This window comes from Pelodiscus sinensis, chromosome 4, assembly GCF_049634645.1.
Source record: "Pelodiscus sinensis isolate JC-2024 chromosome 4, ASM4963464v1, whole genome shotgun sequence".
In the NCBI taxonomy this organism is placed as follows: Eukaryota; Metazoa; Chordata; order Testudines; family Trionychidae; genus Pelodiscus; species Pelodiscus sinensis.
The window spans coordinates 119,845,936-119,868,892 of NC_134714.1; the positions used below are offsets into that span (position 1 = coordinate 119,845,936).

The 22,957-nt window shown below is 43.3% G+C and overlaps 1 protein-coding gene across 6 annotated transcripts in view; it reads right to left on the minus strand.

Annotated features, from left to right (window-relative positions):
• TSPAN4 (tetraspanin 4) overlaps positions 1–22,957 on the minus strand; it is a 693,477-nt gene that overhangs the window by 553,131 nt on the left and 117,389 nt on the right. The gene's annotated exons all lie outside the window — the stretch shown is intronic.

A 22,957-nucleotide genomic window follows, 5' to 3' on the forward strand; every position in this document is an offset into this window, starting at 1 on the left:
TGCTTCAAATACACAAGAGATGGCTGGGAAACAGACACCAAAGCAGAATGATTTGCTCAGGGTCACACGACAAGTCCGTAACAGAGCCAGGAACAGAATCCAAGTCTCCCAAGTCCTAGTTTGTTGCACCATCTGTTGGACCACACTGTCTCTAATAGGCCTTAGTTCTATTCAAGCAAACCTGATAGGGGAAGCTATATTCAAACCTGGTCATCCACAGATCACGGGAAGCCTGAGGCACAAACACAGTACAAAGTATTTTGTAGACAAGGCCTAAAATAAACCAGTCTCCTTTATGTCATTTCCTTTGGGTATGTCTCCACAGCAGGGCTAAAGTTCAATTAAGATATACAAATTCAGCTCCGTCAATTTCGTAGCTGAAGTCAAAATAGCTGAATTTGGCTTTTGGCACTGTCTACACAGCAGTAAGAACACTCTTCCTTTGACTTACTCATGAAGTGAGGGTTACCATGAGTTGGAGTAAGAAGTCCTCCAGCTCGACATTATTTTGAAATAATGGCTTGTAGTGTAAAAGCGCACTATGTTATTCTGGAATAATGTCAGTTACTCCCGAAATAATGCTGCTGTGTAGACATGCTGGGCTGACCTTCACTTTCCTATTTGTGTGTTAAAAAGTCTCAGAGGGGTAGCCATGTTAGTCTGTAACTTTAAAAACAAGGAGTTGTAGCATGGCATCTAAGGGCACGTCTGCACAGCTGCTTGTAAAGCCAAAATAAGCTATGCAACTTGAGCTACGTCAATTGCGTAGCTTAAGTTGAAATAGCTTATTTCAGCTTTTGGTGCTGTCTGCACAGCAGGAAATCCGAGAAAGAGCACTCTTCCTCCGACTCCCCCAACTCCTCATAAAATGAGGGTTACAGGAATCAGAGTAAGAGGTTCTCCAGATCAACATTATTTTGACATTATGTCAAAATTACTGCTTGTAGTATAAACGTGGACTATGTTATTTAGGAATAACTGATGGAATAACTACTGTGTAGACGTACCTTTAGAGACTAACAAAAATATATATGGGATCATGAGCTTTCGTGAGCAAAATCCACTTCGCTCCAACTTATCTGATGAAGTGGGTTTTGCTCATGAAAGCTCATGATACTGTATATTTTGTATTAGTCTCTAAGGTGCCACAGGACTCTTCATTCTATTTGTGTGTGTTTTATAATTCATCAAAATGTATATATCAGTCATGTGTACAAAGCACAAAATGCAAAACTAGCAAACATTATTGGAGGTAAAAGAAATACCGAACAATGTACCAACACCATTTCAATGAGGGTATGTCTACATTCCCACCCTGTTCGAATTAGGGTGGTAATATAGGCAACTGGAGTTGCAAATGAAGCCCGGGATTTGAATTTCCCGGGCTTCATTTGCATAAAGCCAGGCACCGCCATTTTTAAATGTCCGCTAGTGCAGACTCCTTGGAAATGTAGGTCTCATGAAACCTGAGCGCGTGGACTCCATTATAATACCTCTCTTTCTGCCATTGAGAACAACAATACTGAAGTATAGGACAGAGAAATGTGCCTTGTGCTTCCAAACAAGGCATTCTTTGGATTTCTGAAGTTAATCTAGCACTCTGATGAGTAAGCAATAGACTGATACTGGTGGAAAGATGAAGCAAAAATTGTTAGCAAGGATAAAACGAGGGATCTAAGGCCAACGCTGCTCTTGGTGGAGACATTTCTGCTTTTCAGATGCAGAATGGGAGCATAAAAGCAAGAAAAAATTCAGGCAGGAAAATGCAATTTATTGAGGCAGAAGAAAACCCACAGGCTAACGTAAACCAGTAACTCATAATTAGCTCTGATTAATAAACAGTCAGAACTATAGGAACACCCAGTGTCTAGCGATACTAGCAGTTTGGAGCTCAAAAGGCAGAACCATGTCTTGAAAATTTCATTCCTCTCTTCATCTGTCACAAATGGAAAGTTTTCACTGGTGAGGGGTGAGTCTAGCCACCAACCCCTACAAAATGTGCAAGTCCGTTAAATTAAGAATTAGCCCTTACAACTGCAAATAAAACCTTCTACATAGAGGCCAAACACAGACAGATGCCATGCTGCGTTTCTGAATCTGCAGTTTGGCAGCTTCAGTGCTTCTGTTGCTGGTCATCGCTTTGAAAAACCACAACCAAGTCATATTAGACAAGATTCTCATCAATTTTGAGGCTGTCATCTCAGAGCTTGGAAGTTCACATTGGCAGAGCCATCTCCTGGCTTCCAGTGCATGGACTGAACTACTAAAACCCAGCCTCACTTACGGCAGAAGAAAAAGGTCATAAACAACAACTTACTAATTAACAATATTGTGTTAAGTTTAAAAAAACAGCACAAAATCAATCTTCCTAATATACAACTTGATGGGCCAGATCCTTGGGGGAAATGATACTAGAAATGTACCTACTTACGCCAGCAGTGAATATGGCCTGATTAGACTGTGAACCCTTTGAGGACAAGGACTGTCTTTTTGTTCTGTATTGGTTCTGCACCTAACTTGATGGACACCTGATCTAGGACCTGTCCTAGGGCAGGTGGTGCCAAAATATAAATAAGAATGGAGTGCAATCAGGGAACCACAGAATGAGAGACATTTGTGGGCCCAGACAAGGGTTCAATATGCTGCTATTAGTGCCAACCTTTGAAATCCTTAGGAAGAGGCCATCAGCTGCTCCTTCACCCCACAGCAAGTGGCTGGGAAGTTACTTATGAGCAAGGTTTGAAAGTTCTTTAATGCACTAAGACTACCTTCACAGCACACTAAGAGCACCAACTATATAGTAAGAGAGGAAAAATAATTTCCACTATCGAGAATCCATTTCCAACATTTGTCTTTACAGCTAGAACTTTCCATGCTTGGTGTCTGCTCAAAATAAACGAGTCCAAGAGAAACTCCCAACTTTCCCCATGGTAAAAGAATATTTATTTTGCAATTCTTTAAATAATTTTTTTAGAAAAAACATCTAATCACCATTTTCTGAAGGGCTGTAGCAAAATTTGAAAAGGATCAGTGCAACAAAAGCAACAGGCATGTCAGCTTGGCCACACTACACGAGGCATTTCATGAAGCAGAAAAACTAGACATTTAGTGCGAATGCTCATCCTTTCCCCCCAGACATTTGATAATGTGTGAGGTGAAGGGAACTGTAATTACAGAGGTGGAGGATTATTCAAGACCAGGTAGGTTTGTGGTGAGTTTAATTGCTGCAGTTAGGACTTATTTAAACAATGCCCATGGTGCATAGAGCATATGGATGGATGCCATTTTCTTTGAAGATTTCCTCATCTTTAGGAAGAACCCTTGGGTGATTTTTTTTTTGTTAAAACTAAATAAATAAGAATATATGTAAAGATCTGCACCTTTGTTAAAATATAACTAATAAAAATCACATATGGGACGTGCGACACAGCAGAGCTGGCTCTGAAGAATGCTCCCCAGTCAAACAGCGTAACTGAGAGAATTTTTTTTAATTAATCTGAATGAAATTATGAGCATGGAAGTCAAATTCCTGTCAGAGCAATTTGGCAAAAGCATTTAGCCTTGGATTAAAGCTCTACCAGAGGGCGAAGAAAAGAGCAATTTGTTTTCTAGCTACGTGTTTTGAGTTGAAATCTTGAGGCAGTGCATCAACATTGTTTTTTCAACAGTTAAAAGTTCATCACATGGAGAATTTTAAAAGTCTCTCTCTCTCTCTCTGCTGGTGTATTATTTGTATTGTGCCTGTGCCTCGCAGCACCAGTCACGGATGATCGTCTAGGCACTGTACACAGACATAGATTACAAAACAGTCCCTGCCTCAAAGAACTTACAATCTTAGGCTAAAATAAGACAACAGATGGACACAAGAGGCAGAGAAAGCACAAGGAAACCATCAGACAATATTGGTACGATAGGCAGGCAGCTAGTACATGTGCTGCTTGACATGCCACCAGTGGATTTTTATATGTCCACAGCCAGGAAATACTAGCATTCCCACTGTTTATATATTAGAACAGCACATAGAGGTTCCACCCAAGATAATGACACCACTATGCTAGGCCCGATACATACAGACAGTAAGGAACAGCCCCTGAGATCTCATAATCTAAATAAACAAGAAGGGAGATGTTACTACCCATGCTTCACAGACAGGCATGGAAAGATTAAATGACTGCCCAGGGTGACACAGGAACTTTGTGACAAAGCTAGGAATTGAACCCAGGTCACCAGCATCCCAGGCCCCATAGCCCAAATCACATGAGCCTCACTTCATTCCCTATCACTAGACCAGCAGTGGGAGAATTCCCTAAAACCTTCCTTACGCGCAAGGGCTTAAGGCAATGTGAATGAGACAGCCGGACAGACTGACGTCACTGGCAAGAAATCAAACATCTCACCCAAGGGTTCTTCGTAAGGATGAGGAAACTGTCAAAGAATCCAGAGGCCCAGTGGGAGCTAGAAGTGGACAAGCAGTTTCACTTCTTCACTCAAACCAGAGGAACTCTGAAAGAGGTCATTAATTATTTACTATATTTAATACACTGTAAGCACCACACTCTGGGTGTCCCTAACTTGGGAACACCTGTGATACAGATGCTGGCAGAGGAAGGAGGAAGTGGCTCTACATGTTCCCCCTCTTCCCTAACTAGGGGAATGGCAGCACAGCGATGCACTCTGCCCGAGGCTTTTCCTCAGGCTTCCATAGCTGGGGGATAGAGGGCAGTGCGTGGGAACAGCAGGAGACGTGAAGCATCATGTGAGCACCCTACCCTCACATCATCCCTGGATGAAGCTGGGTGAAGCTCTGTGGCCTGTGTTACGTGGAGGTCAAACTAAATAATCATAGTGGCGCTGCCTGGCATTAAAATCTATGAACTTATTAGCTGACAAGAGACCAGAAAGAATGCTAGCGAGTACCCAGGATTTTACTGAGTGTAAAGATGTTATGTTAAGTTTGCTCAGAGCTGAGATATACATGGGGATTGCTCAAAGAAGGTACACACAGCATTTCAAAGGATGCAGCCGTAATTTCAGAAGCTCCAGTGATGCAATAAAAACCGATCCAATCCATTTATTAAATATTCTGCAGTTCCCATTCCCAGGAAAGAGGACCTTTAATAGGTATTGAGCACAGAATCTAACACGAAGCGAGCAGCAAGATTTTGGCAATGTCAGGAGAAGTCAGCATGGGCCCATTAGCACTGGATGTTTATTTCTGGATTAATTCTGAAGGGTTCATTCTCGCTTCTATGGGCCCAATCCAAAGCCCATTGGAATCAATGGGAGTCTTTTCACTGACTTGAGAGAGTTTTAGATGAAGTCTGATATGTGCATGCAGTTTCTAGTAATGGTGACTAAAGCTGTGTGCGCACACTGAGTGGGGAGGCTGTGGGAACCCTTCTTGTTCTCTTTGGCTCAGCTGGCAATTTGTTCACATGCTTCTTCTATGAAAACTTAAAACATATTTTAAAAGGTGGTTAAATGGATGATGCACTGTCCTGGGATTCAGGAGAATCAGGGTACATTCCCCACTCTGTCACTGTCCTGATGTGCAACCTTGAGCAAGTCCCCTGATGGCTCTGTGCCTCAATTTCCCCTTCCATACTTTGTCCCTTCAGTACATGGTTGGTCTCTTACTAAGTTTGTGTAGAGTGCTTAGCACAATTGGGACCTGAGCTATGACCTCCTTTCCTGCTTCAGCCCTTTAACCACCTGCATCCTACTATACAATGTGCCTTTATGGAGCTGGGGTTCCCTCCACAAGACATGAAAAAGCAAACAATGAATGGTCCTGCACCACCTGAGAGACTAACAAAAAATTTAGATGGTATGAGCTTTTGTGGGCACAACCCACTTCTTCAGATGAATGGAGCAAGGGGCCCAGAGTTACAATTAAGTAGCAGAAAAAGAGGGGCTGAGGAGGGAAAGAGAAGGGGAAAAAATCTTGTCAATTAGAGCGGATAGCGAGGGAAAGAAAAGGGAAAAAAAGGTTTGTTGATTAGAGTGTTTGTGCTAAATGAGGTCAATAGAGTAGACTAAGTGCCTGATACTTAACTTTTGATGCCATTAGGGTGTTGAATGTAGTGGCCTATCCAGGTCATGTCTTTGTTCAGACCTTTTTTAAAAGTGTCAAATTTGCAGATGAAGGCAACTTCTGCAGCTTCTCTTTCCATCTGGTTTTTGAAACTGCTTTGTAAGTAGTCACTTTTAGATCCATTAATGAGTGCCCAGACAGGTTGAAGTGATCCCCAACAGGTTTCTGTGTGTCACCATTTCAAATATCTGATTTGTGTCCATTAATCCTTTGTCATAGAGACTGTCCAAGTTGGCCAATGTACATGGCAGAGGGGCAAGTAAGTATCAGGCACTTACAGCCCATTCTATTAGCCTCATTTAGCATGGACACTCTAATCAACAAGATTTGTCCCCCTTCCCTTTCCCTCTCCATCCCCTCTTCTTCTGCTATTTATTTGTAACTCTGGACCCCTTGCTCCAATCATCTGAAGAAGTGGGTTTTGCCCATGAAAGCTCATGATACCATCTACATTTTTGTTAGTCTCTAAGGTGCTGCAAGACCATTCATTGTTTTTTAATTTTTTAGTTGCATACTAACATGGCTACCCCTCTGAGACCTCTCCACAAGGGCAGAGCCTCACTGGGATACAATCCCAGGGATATTCACAGAGAGAACTGAATAGGTGCTAATGGAGGCAGCTAACAAAACAAAGCAAGGAGGGAATTCAGCACCTGCTCTGATCTTATCAGGAAGTAGAGATTTTCTCTAACCATTTTAGCACCTCAGAAAAACTCTGCACACAGAGCTTCCCCTCTTTGGAAAGTCAATGAGGACACACAAGTTCTGTTGCCCCTGGGGCTCTCATGTAAGATTTATGTGCCAATAATCTCCAAACTGGTTTACTGAACCCAATTCTATTCTGCCCTTCCTGCCTCACAGCCCCACTCCCTCCCAAAAATGAAGTGTGTTTGGGTTAATAAAAAGCTAAGAATAGTTTTGTACTAACAAGTCAAAGCCTTGAATAAACTGTTCAGAAGAGTAATGTGATTAATCTGAGCACTGAATCACTGTAGTGCTTCCCTCTTCAATTTTTAAAAGCATTACACAAACATTAACTAGGAAGAAACACTCCCTGTAGACAGGCTATCCTAGAACCTCAGGGTTTTGCTTGCATCTTCCTGCTCTGAAGCAGTTGATAATGGATACTCTCAGAAACAAAACATTGGATTGGGTGCACCATGCGTCTGATCCAATCTGCCAATTCCTGCATTACTATACATCTAAACCTTTCAGTCATTTCCCTTATTATGTTCCCCAAGGCAACATCAAAGCTAGTAAGACTAACAGGCAAGGGGTACACATCATTTGTGGTTCATTCCATCTTCCTCTACTACTTTGTGGAACAGAAAAACCATGTTCTCTCTTGAATACCCCCAAAGCACACACAATCTCACCCATTGCACAGATGCAAGTCATGTTTCTCCCCTGACAGCAACAGCTGCTGACATGGAGGGAGTGGCGATCAGTCATAGAGCACTCTCTGGGCTGGATTCCAAAATGAAATGAGTGTATTTCTTTACAACCTAGAGCCAAATATTTTTCTGGCCTAGTCCCCTGCATGATGCACTTGACCTGTTCACTTGCTAAATTCTAGAGAATATACTTGAAATCTGAACCTTCAAGTCAAACTCTAATTTACTCCGTTTCCCTCCCACTCATCCAGCTGCAACAAAGAGCTGAGTAATGACAGAATATTTGCTTGCAGTATACAGTCAAACCAATTAGATACCTTTCCCCCCCTTTATATGACCCCACTGCGATATAACAAATTAGGGCTATCAAGTGATTTAAAAAAATAATCTCACCATTAATCACACTTTTAAACTATAATAGAATTAAGGATGTTAACTAGTGGTTAATTGACTAGTCGAGTAGCCGATGGAATTTCCATCGACTAGTCGATAGGCACTTCTGCATTCTTCCTTTGAAATGTACATGAGCCCCAGTAGGAGGCATTTCAAAGGAGGAATGGGGAACTCCGCATGCAGCCCAGGGCCAGCAGGAAGTCCTGATGACTCTGAGCTGCACGCAGGTGCCAGCCTTCAAATACACATGAGTCCCCAACAGGGGCTCTTGTGCATTTTAAAGTGGCAGCACAGAATGAAGCCCGGGATCAGCAAGGAACTCAAGAGTCCACTCCTAACCCCAGGCCCCATGCTGGGCTGCCACTTTGAAATGCCACGCAGAGCTAGGGTCAGCTGGGGACTCCCCAGCTGATTCCAGGTTTCATTTCCCCAAAAACAGGGCAAGTAACCTGTCATTCAAGAACTTTTAATCTCCTGAATGTGTATATTCTATTTTGTACATATATCTTTCTTATATGTGAAGTTAGAAATATTAAATTGAAACCTGTTTTATTAATCTAGGTCTTCTAGTGAAAACCATTAGTGGTACTTATAGAACTTAATGGCCCAGTGCTCAGAACAATGATCTGTGAATGGTTTTGTTTTTCTTGTAAGCCTATACTGTGGTTGGTCCTACAAAGATGTGAGACCATGCTACCTACCATCTTGAATTTGGTATTTTTCCAGGGAGGGCAAAAAATTGAACAAAGTAGTCCTGTCCTGGAAAAATTCTATTTAAGGGATGGAAAGCAAAGAATGATTGCCTTCAGCTGGCTTTTGAAACTGCCTCCCCATCCTAAGATGATACACACGAAGGGACCTGAAAACAAATCACTAACAAGGGGAGAAACTGCTAGACCCGGGTGAGAGAAAAGATCAGCTCTGACAAAGAATTTTACCTGAAATAAGGACTAAGGCAAGGAATTATGTTTTGCAACAATTTATCTTAGTACATCAGGCTTAATTGGCATGTTTTGTTTTATTCAACTTAGTAACTTACTTTGATCTGTTTGTCACCACTTGCAACCACTTAAATCCCACTTTTTATACTTAATAAAATCACTTTTATTTATCATCAAACCCAGTGTAAATAATTGGTACCTGAAGGGAGGGGGAGCAACAGCTGTGCATCTTTCTTTCATTGATAAAGGAGGCAGACTTTATGAGCTTTCTCTCTGTAACACTTGATAGAGCGTAAGACTGTTTTATTTGGGATTTTGGTCTCTCTGCGGGGCTGTGCTCATGAATGCTATCAAAAAACAGGACTATGTAGCACTTTAAAGACTAACAAGATGGTTTATTAGGTGATGAGCTTTCATGGGCCAGACCCACTTCCTCAGATCAAGTCCCTGTAACTGAGCCCTCCCATGGCTGAGCTGTTATCAGTGTCTGTTATTCTGCTAGAGGGCTCTTATTCTAGTTCTCTGCCTTTGATAGGGGAGACCAGAGCTTCTGGCCCAGCAGATAGGGTGATGGCTGCCCCAGAGGCCAAGTAGTCAGGCTCAATGGTATGTTCAGCAAACCAGGTGACAGTGTCAGGGGGATATCTGTGATCCAACCCATCACAGATACTTTCTTTGAGTTTTTTTCATCTCAGCTGTGAAAGTGTTCTTGAAAATGAATATGTGCTGGATCATCATCCAAGACTGCTATGACATGAAATAAATATATGAAAGAGTGAGGGTAAAATAGAAGAGGAGACATATTCTCCCCCCAGGAATTCAGTCACTAATTAACACACTTTTTAGTGTGTATCACCAGTATGGAAGCATGTCTTTTAAAATAGTAGCCAATGCAAGAAGGGGCATACAAACATTTAACATATCTGGCACAAACATTTGCAATGCTGGCTACAAAAATGCCATGCAAATACCTGTCCCACTTTCAAGTGGCATTGTAAATATGAAACAGGCCACATTACTTCCTGCGCTTGTTTGTCTTACTGATACACTGAACAAGAAGGAGAACCGAATGAACTTAAAGGCTCTGAAGTTTCATGTTGTTTTATCAGTGAAGTTATGTAATAAATAAAATTCTACATTTGTAAGTTGTACTTTCATTATAAGAAGCATGCACTATAGTTATAGTGACAATATTTTCTGAACCAAAATTGTGAACATGTTAGCAACACCCCCTGATCCATTAGGCCCTACCCACCTGTTACATGACAGCCCACCCCTGGAGGTAGTACTTCCAGAGTCAAGATGGACACGTGACCGGAAGTAAAGGGTACTGTGTGACCCCTCTAAAAACTCCTCCCACTGTCCTCTACAAATAGGAATGAGTTGGGGCCCCATAGGACCCCCCCATGCAACTATACTGCAACTGTATCACTCCAACTTGCATTGCATTAACTCAGGGGGAGAGGCCGGGGATGCCTCTATTTCAGTGGTTCTCAAACGTTTTGTCCCATGAATCACCTGGCTCAATGTAAACCTTTCCACAGACCACCATTTGCTAATGGAAACTCACCGTTAATTACATAATTAAGCCCGAGCATTTTCCTAGTGCTGCAGCTAGTGAGAATGGCAATGCCCCACCCATATTCCATGTGGCTTCTGCTGCGGCTCAGGCAGCAGTTGAAAAGCACCGAGATCGGGGAGTGGCTACTCAGCGCCTTTTGCCTCGGACCTGGCCACCTCTGGCAGCAGCAGCCACTGTAACAAAAAGAAGCCACCGCCTGCATTTGTGGAGAAGGAGGTTGCGCAGCTGGACTGGGGGCCCTGCACACCAGAGTTAGTCCCGTGGGAGAGGGAAGGGGCCCTGCGGTGAGCAGTGGTGGGGCACTGGGTGGCAGAGTGACCAGAAACCGTGCACCACCAGAAGCCCGCCCCAGCTGGCAAAGTTCCAGTGGAACCACCTATGCGCTCTGTGAGGGAGGAGAAGAGTGGTGGAAGGAGGACGCTGTTGCAGCTGCACTGTGCAAGGAACAATGGCAGTGCACGTACTCAGTCACTTCAACCCACAAGCCGGTGTCCCAATTAAGTATTCGGTGTTGTAATAGAAGTCAATATATTTGACTTGGCAGGGGACACTGGGACAGAGTACTTAAAATCAGAACAGTCCCGGAAAATTTGGGACTATAGTATTTGTCTGAGATAAACTGAAAGATACTAATCTTTATCATTTTTACAGTGCACAGATTTGCAATAAAAATATTAAATGAGCACTTTGTATTCTGTGTTGTAATAGAAGTCAATATATTTGAAAATCTAGAGAAACATCCAAAACGTTTAATACATTTCAATTGGTATTCCATTGTTTAACAGTGCAGTTAATCACCATTATTTCTAATCATGATTAATTTTTGAATTAATTGCTTCAGGGAATTGCGATTAATTGACCGCCCTAAATCAAACTGAATAAGGCAAAACCCAAAATTTCCAATAAGCTCTTGGAATGTACTGGGGACAACATTTTGTTTTAGAAACTGGAGGAAGTAACAGGGGTGAGAGAGAGCCATTTTAGACTTGATTCTGGCCAAGAGGGAAGAATTGGTTGTGAATCTGAAACGAAAGGCAGTTTGGATCATGAAATTATATACTTCATGATTCCAAGGAAAGGAAGGGCTGAGACCAGCAAAATAAGAACAATGAACTTTAAAAAAAAAAAACAGACTTCAACAGATTTAGAAAGCACCTAGGTAAGGTCCCATGGGGGGAAAAAATCTGAAGTAAAAAGCAGTGCGCTGGCAGTTTCTCAGAATGACAATATTAAAAGCACAACTGCAAACAATCCTGATGCAACAAAAAGAGAGGAAGAATAGTAAGAGCTCTATTGAGATCTCTTTAGTTATCTGAAAATGTAGCTCTATTGAGAGCTCTTTAGTTATCTGAAAATCAAAAAAGAATCGTACAAAAAGTAGAAACATGAACAGAATAATTAAGGAGTACAAAAGAGCAGCACAAGAATATAGGGATAAAATCAGAAAGACAACATCACAAACTGATTGCACCTACGGGATGTAAAAGGCATTAAAGAAGAGGTCCATTCAATACCTTTGGCTCAAGAGAAAGACAAAGCAAAGTGCAGGACCTGTATTTAGTGGGGATGGAGAGTGCTGTTCTGCTATGCTGAAGTAACCGATCTAGGGTGATACATCACTTAACAAGCCTTCAGTGTTTTTCGCAGCATTTGAGCAATCAGGGAAGAAACAGAAAATGCATCCATTTTCTCAGTGGTGAGAGAGAAGTTTATATCTATCACCCTGGCACAACTCTTCTCACCCACCCACTTGGGGCAAGGGACTGTGTGGACGAAGATTAGTCAGTGGTTAAGTAGTTGGGCACTGAACAGATGTCAGCAGGATGAAGTTTGGAAAGATACTGAATTTCTTCCTAATGATGTCTTGACAAAGAGATGCAGACTGAAAGCTCACACAAAATATGCACATGTGCTTCCATACAGAAGCATGACTGCACAAAACAAATGTAACCCTTCTGCCAGGTAGCACCAGCTGCAGCCAGGACCAGGTTCAATATCTAGGAGTTCCTCTGCCTTCACCCAACACAGGGCTGGCTCGAGCCCCTACCCAGTGACCTGGGAAATTCGCACAACACATCTGGGCGCCTCTGGGAGACAATGCTTCTCCATGCACAAGCACAGAGTGCGGGGGGGGGGGGGGGAACCTTTAATAAAAGAAAGAGTGAGAGGTAATTTGACATTTATTTGGGAAAACATCACAAACGGAGTCCATAGGAAGACCCCACCAACAGAGATCATAACCAAACCCACAAGTAAACGTCCCAGCTCAACTAGGTCCTTTTTCTCTCTGGCTCTCGAGTCCAGCAATGTAAATGTCCCCTTCAAATGCCCAACTTTTCTCTGCACCCCACTCAGTCGCTGCCCTTGGTCAGGGCAGACCAGAGTTCAGAGGTGCATCTGCAGAGTTCACCTCCCTTCCTGATTTGCGGGTGGGGGGGAAAGAGTAAAAGGCATCTCACCCACTCCACTGGTCATTCGCCATCCACCTGCTGGCTGCTCTCTGGCACTGTTCTGCTGGCCATTCATTGTCCCTCACTGCCGCCGCTCTGCCGACCACTCCTCATGCCTTCCCATCTCCACCCTGCTGGCTGCTTGTTGCATCTTCTGCTGGCTTGTGGTGGATTTGGCTCTAGACCAAACCTAGTGATTTCAGCTCTTGGTCCAAAGCACAGTCCAGCCACAAGAGATTCCAGGATCCACTGGAGTACATTTACATACAAGAGAGACCCCTTATGGAGCCTTTCTTTAACTCTTATCATTGAAACAGTGGGGAGAAACAAATTGAATCAGTCTTACAGATCATGCCTGAAGGGCATGCAGCCTGTTGACTCCCTCCTCAGCTTAATCTATAGGGCTCAGAAAGTGTAAGTATATAAGTATACTTACACTGACAGGGTCTCACCATCTGAGTTAAAGACAGTCTGACTGTTCTGCATTGTGCATTCCAACAATAACTGCACGCATTGGTGGTTGTATCTTACAATTCCTGCATTTATTGTTAATATGGTTAGTGAGCCCCACAACAGCCAAATTGGCTACAAGGGGCAAAACACCATTCTTACAATCGAATATCTCGCAGGCCTTAGCAACCTGTGTGAAGTGTATTTCCGTAACAACACCCAGGATTCCATAACCACACCCAGCTGGCTGTAATGGAAGCACTGATTCAGACCCTCCTTACACAAAGAAACCAAGAAAATCACACCAGGGCATCATTACCCATTACTAGGCAATGGCCAAGTAAGACAAATATAGAATATCAGTTTTTTCGCTGCCCCAGTTTGGGGCGAGCACCCTCACTCAGGCCAGCTTGAGGCATGTTCATATGAAGGCTTCTTTCTTAGAAGCTGTGGAAGCCAACACTGAAGCACAATTGTACAGAAACAGATGTTTGTGGAAAAAAATGAACTTAACTGATCTATGATATTTATATCACACCGCTTTATGACAGGATTCAAGTGCCTTGAAATCATTAATATGCACCTGCGAAGACAATGAGGAGCTATTAACCCCATTTTACAAATGGAGTACTCTTTCTCACGGGCATAGAACATCTGCACAGTGACAATGGATCAATATAGCTGCAGGCCCATAAGTCATTTCAGGGCCTCCTCCGTGACACTGGAGATCATCCAGTTCAGCTTTGCATCCATATTTGGAATAAGGATGTTAAAATGCGGTTAACTGACTAGTCAACAGGCACTTCCGCATTCCTCTTTTGAAATGTACAAGAGCCCCCGCAAAAATCTTGGCATGGACCCCCTCCCATTAAAAATTGTTGCCCACCCTGATCTAGTAGATGCATCTTCCAGGGTTTGTTCAGATGCAGCTCAACATGGTCCAAAGTCTGCTTGTTGGATCAATATATGCTTGCCTAGAACCATAGATGAGCTCTGGACACTTTGCTTAGCCACATGTGGTCCATAGTGGTTTTCATGATTACAGGCATCACTGGGTATGTTATTTTTAACCTGACAGATGGGAAATTCTGGGTAATATTCAGAGTTCTTTTGTTGTGGCTGTTCATTGGCAGATAGGCAGTGGTACAACTTTTGATAATACAGAAAGCCACAGCAGAGGTGCTGCTTTTAAAATATGAGGCACTGAGGCATATTAAAGCCACATGATTTTATCAAGATCACAAAGGAAGTATGTGAAACAAGTATTCCTGAGTAGGGAATTGAACCTGGGTCGTCTGAGTCTTAGGCTAAGACGCTAACCACTGGATGCATGGAGTCCAGATTATACTTCTGTGGAACATTCAGAAGACTTGCTACCAGGACTGTAAAGCAGAGGAAAACAACCATGGAATAATGACCAGTGTACTACATCAGTGGTAAGACCACATCAAGTGGGGCAGCCAGTGCCTGACATTTATTTAACTTGATGCGCTAGTGAGCCTTGCTCAGAGCAAGCACAATCCCAATGAAGCTGTGAATGCCTGTGCAACCTATTGTGGGTATTGGAATAGTCAGGCTTGTGCTCACAAAGAACTAAAGGCCCACATCCTCAACCATGGGGAAGGAACCATTAAACCAAGACCACAAAAGAATTCTTGGGACAATAAATGAGAACTGAAAGAGTTCACAAGTTCTGAGTCAGGGAACCTGAAAGAGGACAGAGAGCACAGAACCATGGACAGCATCCACTGTGCTCAGAGACATGCAAGGTCTCTGCGAAAACTACTCCAAAGAACCTGCCAGGGGTGTATGGTGGAGAGTGTGTTTGGATGGTGTGTTACAGCCCTGACAGGGGTTACAAAAGTAAAATGCCATAATGCAGACCAGGCCTTTGTTGTTCACCTCCCAGGAAGCCACACTTGGTTCCAAGTTAGTTTTGACTGATGCACATGCAAATGGCTCTAGTGACAACAGTAACAACCTAACAATTCTGGGGCATCTCAGGGCCAAAGCAGGGATGAATTCAGTCCGACAAGAGATTTAAGACCAAAGATATCTGTGTGGGATTGATGTTGCAGTCCACACAGGAAGTCATACAGGCCAATGTCCCCCCCCCCCCAAAAAAAGCCATACAGTTTTAGTCTACAAGGAGTCTCTAACCAGTGGCTGGGTTTACAGTGCTAATCCCTGGTCTTTCAGGCTATTTGTAAACAAAGACATTCTCAGAATGTAATTTGAATGCTCTTTAAAACCGCACTGTGCAGCTAAATGTAATGGGCCAGATCCTCAGATTGTGTAAATTGGTGTTGTTCCACTGAAGCCTGTGGAGCCACACTGATTCAAATCAGCCAAGGAAATGAGAATGCCACAGTTAAGTCCAGGTATTAGTCAGGAAGCCTCTGTTCCAGGTGATATGGTCTATATCAGTATCCTTCTTCCTCATACCCTTGGCCTGTCTTCTCCTGGGATACCCCTGGCCTAAACTCATAATCTGCATTGAAATCTGCTTATAAAGTAAATTAGCTGCAGGCAATGGCTATAGCCTGTGAAATTAATACGAGGAAATAAAAAGAAACATCCCTGACATTATGCTGTTGTCTCCTGAAAAGGCAGAATGAACTCTCTGATTGTGTGCAGAGCAGGGGATCTCGGAAGGGGGTTTTATCAGTCACATAGACTGAGCCTCCTTTATTACTTCCTGCGAATAAAACAGTTACATACCTTAAATACAAAACCAAAGCAAATGTAAGTGCCCAGCTAGCTGGCTCCAAGCTATGCATAGTATGGACCGTTACATTTCACCAATCCTATCTTTACAATGATTTCTACATTACATATCACAAAAGAAAAGGAACCAGAAATTTCCTGAGAGCTCAGAAATCCTAGTTACACAAGAACAGCATGAATACAACATGCAGCCATGGTCTTGATCAGTGTTCCGAATACTTCAAATATACAGCTTAGGGTTCTGCCTGGGGCATCTGGAACCAGCTTTCAAGCTGGGTAGCTGTGTCTTCTTTGACTCTGAGCTGATGTTTTAATTCTTTTTAATTAAAGTAATCACTTTCACTCAATGCTGCCTTTGTGACAGATACAGCACCATCATCTGCCATATAATCGGCAAGCTCACTCTCTCGTTGTGGGATATGACAGCCGCTTGCAAGGGCTATCTTCTGTTATTTCCCAATTCATATATTATTTATGTATTCACAATACTAGCAAAGGCAACGAAGGTCTACTGCATCGTGCTCTTATTTCAAATCTTTTAGACTGAAGTTTCTTGGCTTTCTAACAGTGCTACTTCTTCATTCTCCCGTTCTCATTTGCTGTGCTGTATTTTCAAAAGGGAAGCTCAAGAGCAGTCTGAACACTGATTGTTCAATCAGTGGGACACAGTCATACCAGGGTACAAAATATACTGGAAGGACAGAACAGGTCGTAGTGGGGAGGGAGTGGCACTATATGTGAAAAAAACGTAGAATCCAATGAAATACAAATCTTAAATGAGCCAAAATGTTCCATAGAATCACTATGGGTAATAATTCCATGCTCTAATAATAAGAATATAGCAGTAGGGATATAGTATCGACCACCTGATCAGGACAGTGATAGTGACTATAAAATGCTAAGAGAGATTAGAGAAGCTATCAAAATAAAAAACTCAATAATACTGGGGGATTTCAACTATCCCCATATTAACTGGGTACATGTCACCTCAGGACAGGATGCAGAGATAATATTTCTTGATACCTTAAATGATTGCTTCTTGGAGCAGCTGTTTCTGGAACCCACAATGGGAGAGGCAATTCTTGATTTAGTCCTAAGTGGAGCACAGGATCTGGTCCAAGAGGTAAATATAACTGTACCGGTAGGAAATAGTGACCATAATGTAATAAAATTTAACATTCCTGTGATGGGAAAGCACCTCAGCAACCCAATATTGTGGCATTTAATTTCAGAAAGGGGAACTACTCAAAAATGAGGAGGTTAGTTAAACAGAAATTAAAAGGTAGAATGACAAAAGTAAAATCCCTGCAAGCTGCATGGAAACTTTTCAAAGACACCATAATAGAGGCCAAACTTAAATGTATATCCCAAATTAAAAAACACGGTAAGAGAACCAAAAAAGTGCCACTGTGGCTTAACAACCAAGTAAAAGAAGCAGTGAGAGATAAAAAGACATATTTTTAAAAATGGAAGTTAAATCCTAATGAGCAAAATAGAAAGAAACATAAACTCTGTCAAATTAAGTATAAAAATATAATAAGAAAAGCCAAAAAGGAGTTAGAACAGCAGCTAGCCAAAAACATAAAAAGTACAGTAGACTTCTGATAATCCGGCACCTTTTGGACCTAGGTGGTGCCGGATTATCAGATTTGCCGGAGAATCAGGAGGTCTGGTACAGCTGCAAGGCTTAACAGCTGGCCAGGACACAATCTCCCTCCCTCTTTGCATCTCCTCCGTGATATAACCTGATCCTCCTCCCGCTCCCCTCCCCTCCCCTCTGTTCCCCTCCCCTTTCCTCTTCCCATCTCTCTCCTCCGTGCTGTAACCTGATCCTCCTTCCCCTCCCCTCCCCTCCCTTCCCCTCCCCTTTCTCCTTTGCTGAAGCAAAACGCTCTTCTCCATACTGTAACACGATCCAACTCCCCCCATCCCCCTCCCCCAACCTTACGCTCCGTCTGGTTACAGCCAGCATGTGTGCTGAGTGGCAGACTTTTTAATCAGCTGGTCAGGAGCTCTTGGCATTTTGATGCCGGATTATCAAGAGTGCCGAACAGTTGGATGCTGGACTATCAGAGTTTTACTGTAATAGCAAAATGTTTTTTAAGTACATCACAAGCAGGATGCCTGCTAAATAATCAGTGGGGCCCTTGGATGATCGAGATGCTACAGGAGCATCTCAAAGATGATAAATCTTCTCATTGGGGAGAAGCGTAATGAATTCTTTGCTTCAGTCTTCACGGCTGAGGATTTTAGGGAGATTCCCAAACATGAGCCATTCTTTTTAGGTGACAAATCTGAGGAATTGTCCCAGATTGAGGTGTCATTAGAGGAGGTTTGGGAACAAATTGATAAGCTTAATAGTAACAAGTCACTGGCACCAGATGGCATTCACCCAAGAGTTCTGAAAGAACTCAAATGGGAAATTGCAGAACTATCAACTGTGGTTTGTAACCTATCCTTTAAATCAGCTGCTATACCTAATGACTGGAAGATAGCTAATATGACACCAGTATTTTAAAAGGGTTCTAGAGACGATTCTGACAATTACAGACCAGTAAGCCTAAAGTCAGTACCAGGCAAATTAGTTGAAACTATAGTAAAGAATAAAATGATCAGACACATAGATGAACATAATTTATTGTAGGAAAGTCAACATGGTTTCTGTAAAGGGAAATCATGCCTTACTAGAGTTCTTTGAGCGGGTTGACAAACATGTGGACAAGAGGGATCCAGTGGATATAGTGTACTTAGATTTCCAGAAAGCCTTTGATAAGGTCCCTCACCGGAGGCTCTTAAGTAAAGTAAGTTGACATGGGATAAAAGGGAAGGTCCTTTCATGGACTGATAACTGGTTAAGAGACAGGAAACAAAGGGTAGGAATAAATGGTAAGTTTTCAGAATGAAGAGAGGTAGCTAGTGGTGCCCCCCCAAGGCTCTGTCCTGGGACAAATCCTATTCAACTTATTTATAAATGATCTGGAGAAAGAGGTAAACAGCGAGGTGACAAAAGATGCAGATGATACCAAACTACTCTAGATAGTTAAGACCAAAGCAGACTGTGAAGATCTTCAAAAAGATCTCACCAAACTAAGTGATTAGATAACAAAATGGCAAATGAAATTTAACACTGATAAATGTAAAGTAATGCACATTGGAAAACATAATCCCAACTATACATACAATATGATGGGGACTAATTTAGCTACAACTACTTGAGAGAGACCTTGGAATCATTGTGGATAGTGCTCTGAAAACGTTAGTTTGAATTAACTTTGATAGGCGCTACACTAGCGATCCGCTAGTTTGAACTTAATTCGAACTAGCGGAGCGCTTAATTCGAACTAGGTAAACCTCATTCCACGAGGACTAATGCCTAGTTCGAATTAAGGGCTGTGTAGCCACTTAATTCAAACTAGTGGGAAGCTAGCCCTCCCCAGCTTTCCCTGGTGGCCACTCTGACCACCAGGGAAACTCGTCTGCTCCCCTCCCGGCCCTGGAGCCCTTAAAGGGGCACGGGCTGGCTACGGTGCCCATGCCAGCACCCAGCCAGCAGACCCTGCACTTGGCACAGCTCGAGCCAACCACCCGCTGCCACCCAGCCCTCTGCCTCTTCCCGGGACCAGGCTGGCGGCTCCCGGGAGCCTGCCTGGGTCCGCAAGAGGTGGGCACCCGCCTGGTCTAGTGAGGATATCGTGGACCTCATCCACGACCTCCGCACTAGGCACAGGAAAGTGGCCGTCTAGGACAGGATAGCTGCCAGCCTGGCCACCCAGGAGCAGGTGTGCATGAAAATCAAGGGGGTCCACTGAGACCTATGACCCTGAGCCCTGAGCTTAGAATGGCCGTCCTGGGTCAGACCAAAGGTCCATCTAGCCCAGTAGCCTGTCTGTTGACAGCGGCCAACACTAGGTACCCTGGAGGGGATGGACCGAAGACAATGACCAAGCCATTTGTCTCGTGCCATCCATCTCCACCCTTCCACAAACAGAGGCCAGGGACTCCAATCCTACCCCCTGGCTAATACCACTCCATCTACCCAACCTCCATGAATTTATCTAACTTCTCTTTAAACTCTGTTAAAGTTCTAGCCTTCACAGCCTCCTGCAGCAAGGAGTTCCACAGGTTGACTATTTGCTTTGTGAAGAAGAACTTTCTGTTACTAGTTTGAAGCTTGCTACCCATTCATTTCATTTGGTGTCCTTTAGTCCTTCTATTATGGGAAATAATGAAGAACTTTTCTTTATGCACTCTCTCTACACCACTCATGTTTTTATAGACCTCTATCATATCCCCCCTCCGTCTCCTCTTTTCTAAGCTGAAAAGTCCCAGTCTCTTTAGCCTCTCTTCATATGGGACCTGTTCCAAACCCGTGATCATTTTAGTTGCCCTCCCCTCTCCCACTCTCTCTCTTCCCCTCTCCCACCTCCTTTTCCCAGTCTCCCCCAGCTTTGTTCAATAAAGAGAGTTTCTATTTTTGAACACACGTGTCCTTTATTTTGAACATCAGGAAGGGGGGCTAGGGAGGGGTAAGTGGAAGGAGGTGAGGGAGGAATGGGGTATGAGCCCCGAATGGGGAGGACTGAGCTGGCTCTGCGGGCTCCTCGGGGTGGAAGCTCTCCTGAAGCCCCTCGATTGATCCCCCCTCCGGATGGCAGCCTGCAGCAAGTGCAGCCGGGCTGATGGCCGAGTGCTGTGATGTGCCGAGCGTGGGCACTCAGGGCACTCCAAGCCAGGACTGCTTTGCAAGTGGGTCACCCCTGAGAACTGTCTGTCCGGGGTGGGGGTCGGGACCCTTTAAGCACAGCCCTCGGCTAGCCTGAGACAGCAGTTCCACGCTCTAAGTCCTAACCTAATGCCCTGCCGGCACTGCTTCCGGCCATCCTTAACCTCGGTTCAGGGTCCACTCAGCATGGACATGCTAGTTCGAATTAGCAAAACGCTAATTCGAACTAGTTTTTAAGTCTAGATGCGCTAATTCGAATTAGCTTAGTTCAAATTAACTAATTCGAACTAAGTTAGTTCGAATTAGTGCTGTAGTGTAGACATACCCCCACTCAGTATGCAGCAGCAGTCAAAAAAGCAAACAGAATGTAAGGAATCATTAAAAAAGGGATAAAGAATAAGACAGAGAATATATTATTGCCTCTATATAAAACCATGGTACTCCCACATCTTGAATACTGCATACAGATGCAGTTGCTTCATCTCAAAAAAGATATATTGGCATTGGAAAAGGTTCAGCAAAGGGCAACAAAAATGATTAGGGGTTTAGAATGGGTCCCATATGAAAAGAGATTAAAAAGACTTGGACTTTTCAGCTCAGAAAAGAGGAGACTAAGGGGGGATATGATAAAGGTCTATATAATCGTGACTGGTATTGAAAAAGTGAATAAGAAAAAGTTATTTGCTTATTCCCACAATATAAGAACTAGGGGTCACCAAATGAAATTAATAGGCAGGAGGTTTAAAACACACAAAAGGAAGTTTTTCTTCACTCAGCACACAGTCAACCTGTGGAACTCCTTTCCAGAGGAGGTTGTGAAAACTAGGACTTTAACCAGGTTCAAAAAAGTTCTAAATAAATTCATGGTGGTTAGGTCCATCAATGGCTATTAGCCAGGATGGGTAGGAATGGTGTCCCTAGCCTCTGTTTGTCTGGAAATGGGTGAGGGGGGTGGGGGAGGGGAAATCACGCGATGATTACCTATTATGTTCAATCCCTCTGGGCCATCTGGCCACTAAACACATTCCAGGGCTCCAGAACCACCACTCTCCCCATATGTGCCCAACATACAGACACACACTTTAAATGCATTGCACTCTTCAAATTAGGGACATGAAAGGTTAACCGGTAACCCCGTTACCCAGTAAGCATCACTCTAAATGGGTAATACTTACCGGTTCCAGTTAATCAGTAACCCAGAGCAGCCTCTGTCCACAGGGAGCCAAACTGGAGTGGTCCTCAGCCCGGGATCCTGTTTAGTTGGTTAACCACTTAAATGCTAGGCAAACCTAACATTTAACCAATCAACTGATTAACCAGGATTTTACAGCCCTGCTCTAAATTGGAAGGACAGATCCGATGTAGGCATCTAATTTTGTGGATAAGAGAAGCACTGTTGCAAATTCTTATTACACCATACTTTGAAAAGGTCTTCAAGCACCACGATCAGGTGAACGTGTTCTATTGATTTATTGATGAGGGAAAGCAGAAGATTCACAGCCGAGTCAATGGAAAGTTTCTACTGCAACTGTAGGGGAAAAATTTTCTTCTAGTATTTTTAGTTCAGATTTTCAAAAGGGACTGAATTAGGTACCCAACCTCTATTGAATTGTCTAGTTCCTATAGATGCCTTTGACTATCCTAGCCATGAATTTCATAAGCATTACTAGAACCACGCAAATTACAGATCCAAAAGATCTAGCAAAGCATCTAACCTTCCCATCTGCTAGTGCGGGACAGTTACCCTACAACACATTGCAGAGTGCTTGGTTCAGCCCATTTTCAAATCATCTACAGGCATCATCTCTCACCGCAGGTTTCTGATCCCTCTGATCCCCACTCTCCCCACCAATGTTTTCTTCTCCTTCATGATTCAAATGAAATGCATCTCAATTAAGGACAAAAGACATGACTCAAGGTGAAAGATATACCAGATGCTGGATTCTTTTAGAAAGGGAACGATCTAACACGCACCCACTGAATAGGCCTCAATATAAAGCATGGTTATGGTCAGAAGGCAATGCTGCTTGGACAGTCCGGGCATCGTGCTGAGCTTCCACTGCTCACATTCAGAAAAAAAAATATAACCATTGAGTTTGGCACTGGCAAATTCAATGAGCCATTTTTCATGTAGAAATGAACTGCTGCAATATAATCGGAATAGCCAAGAGGGGATTTTCACAAGGGGGCTCTCTGCATCCTG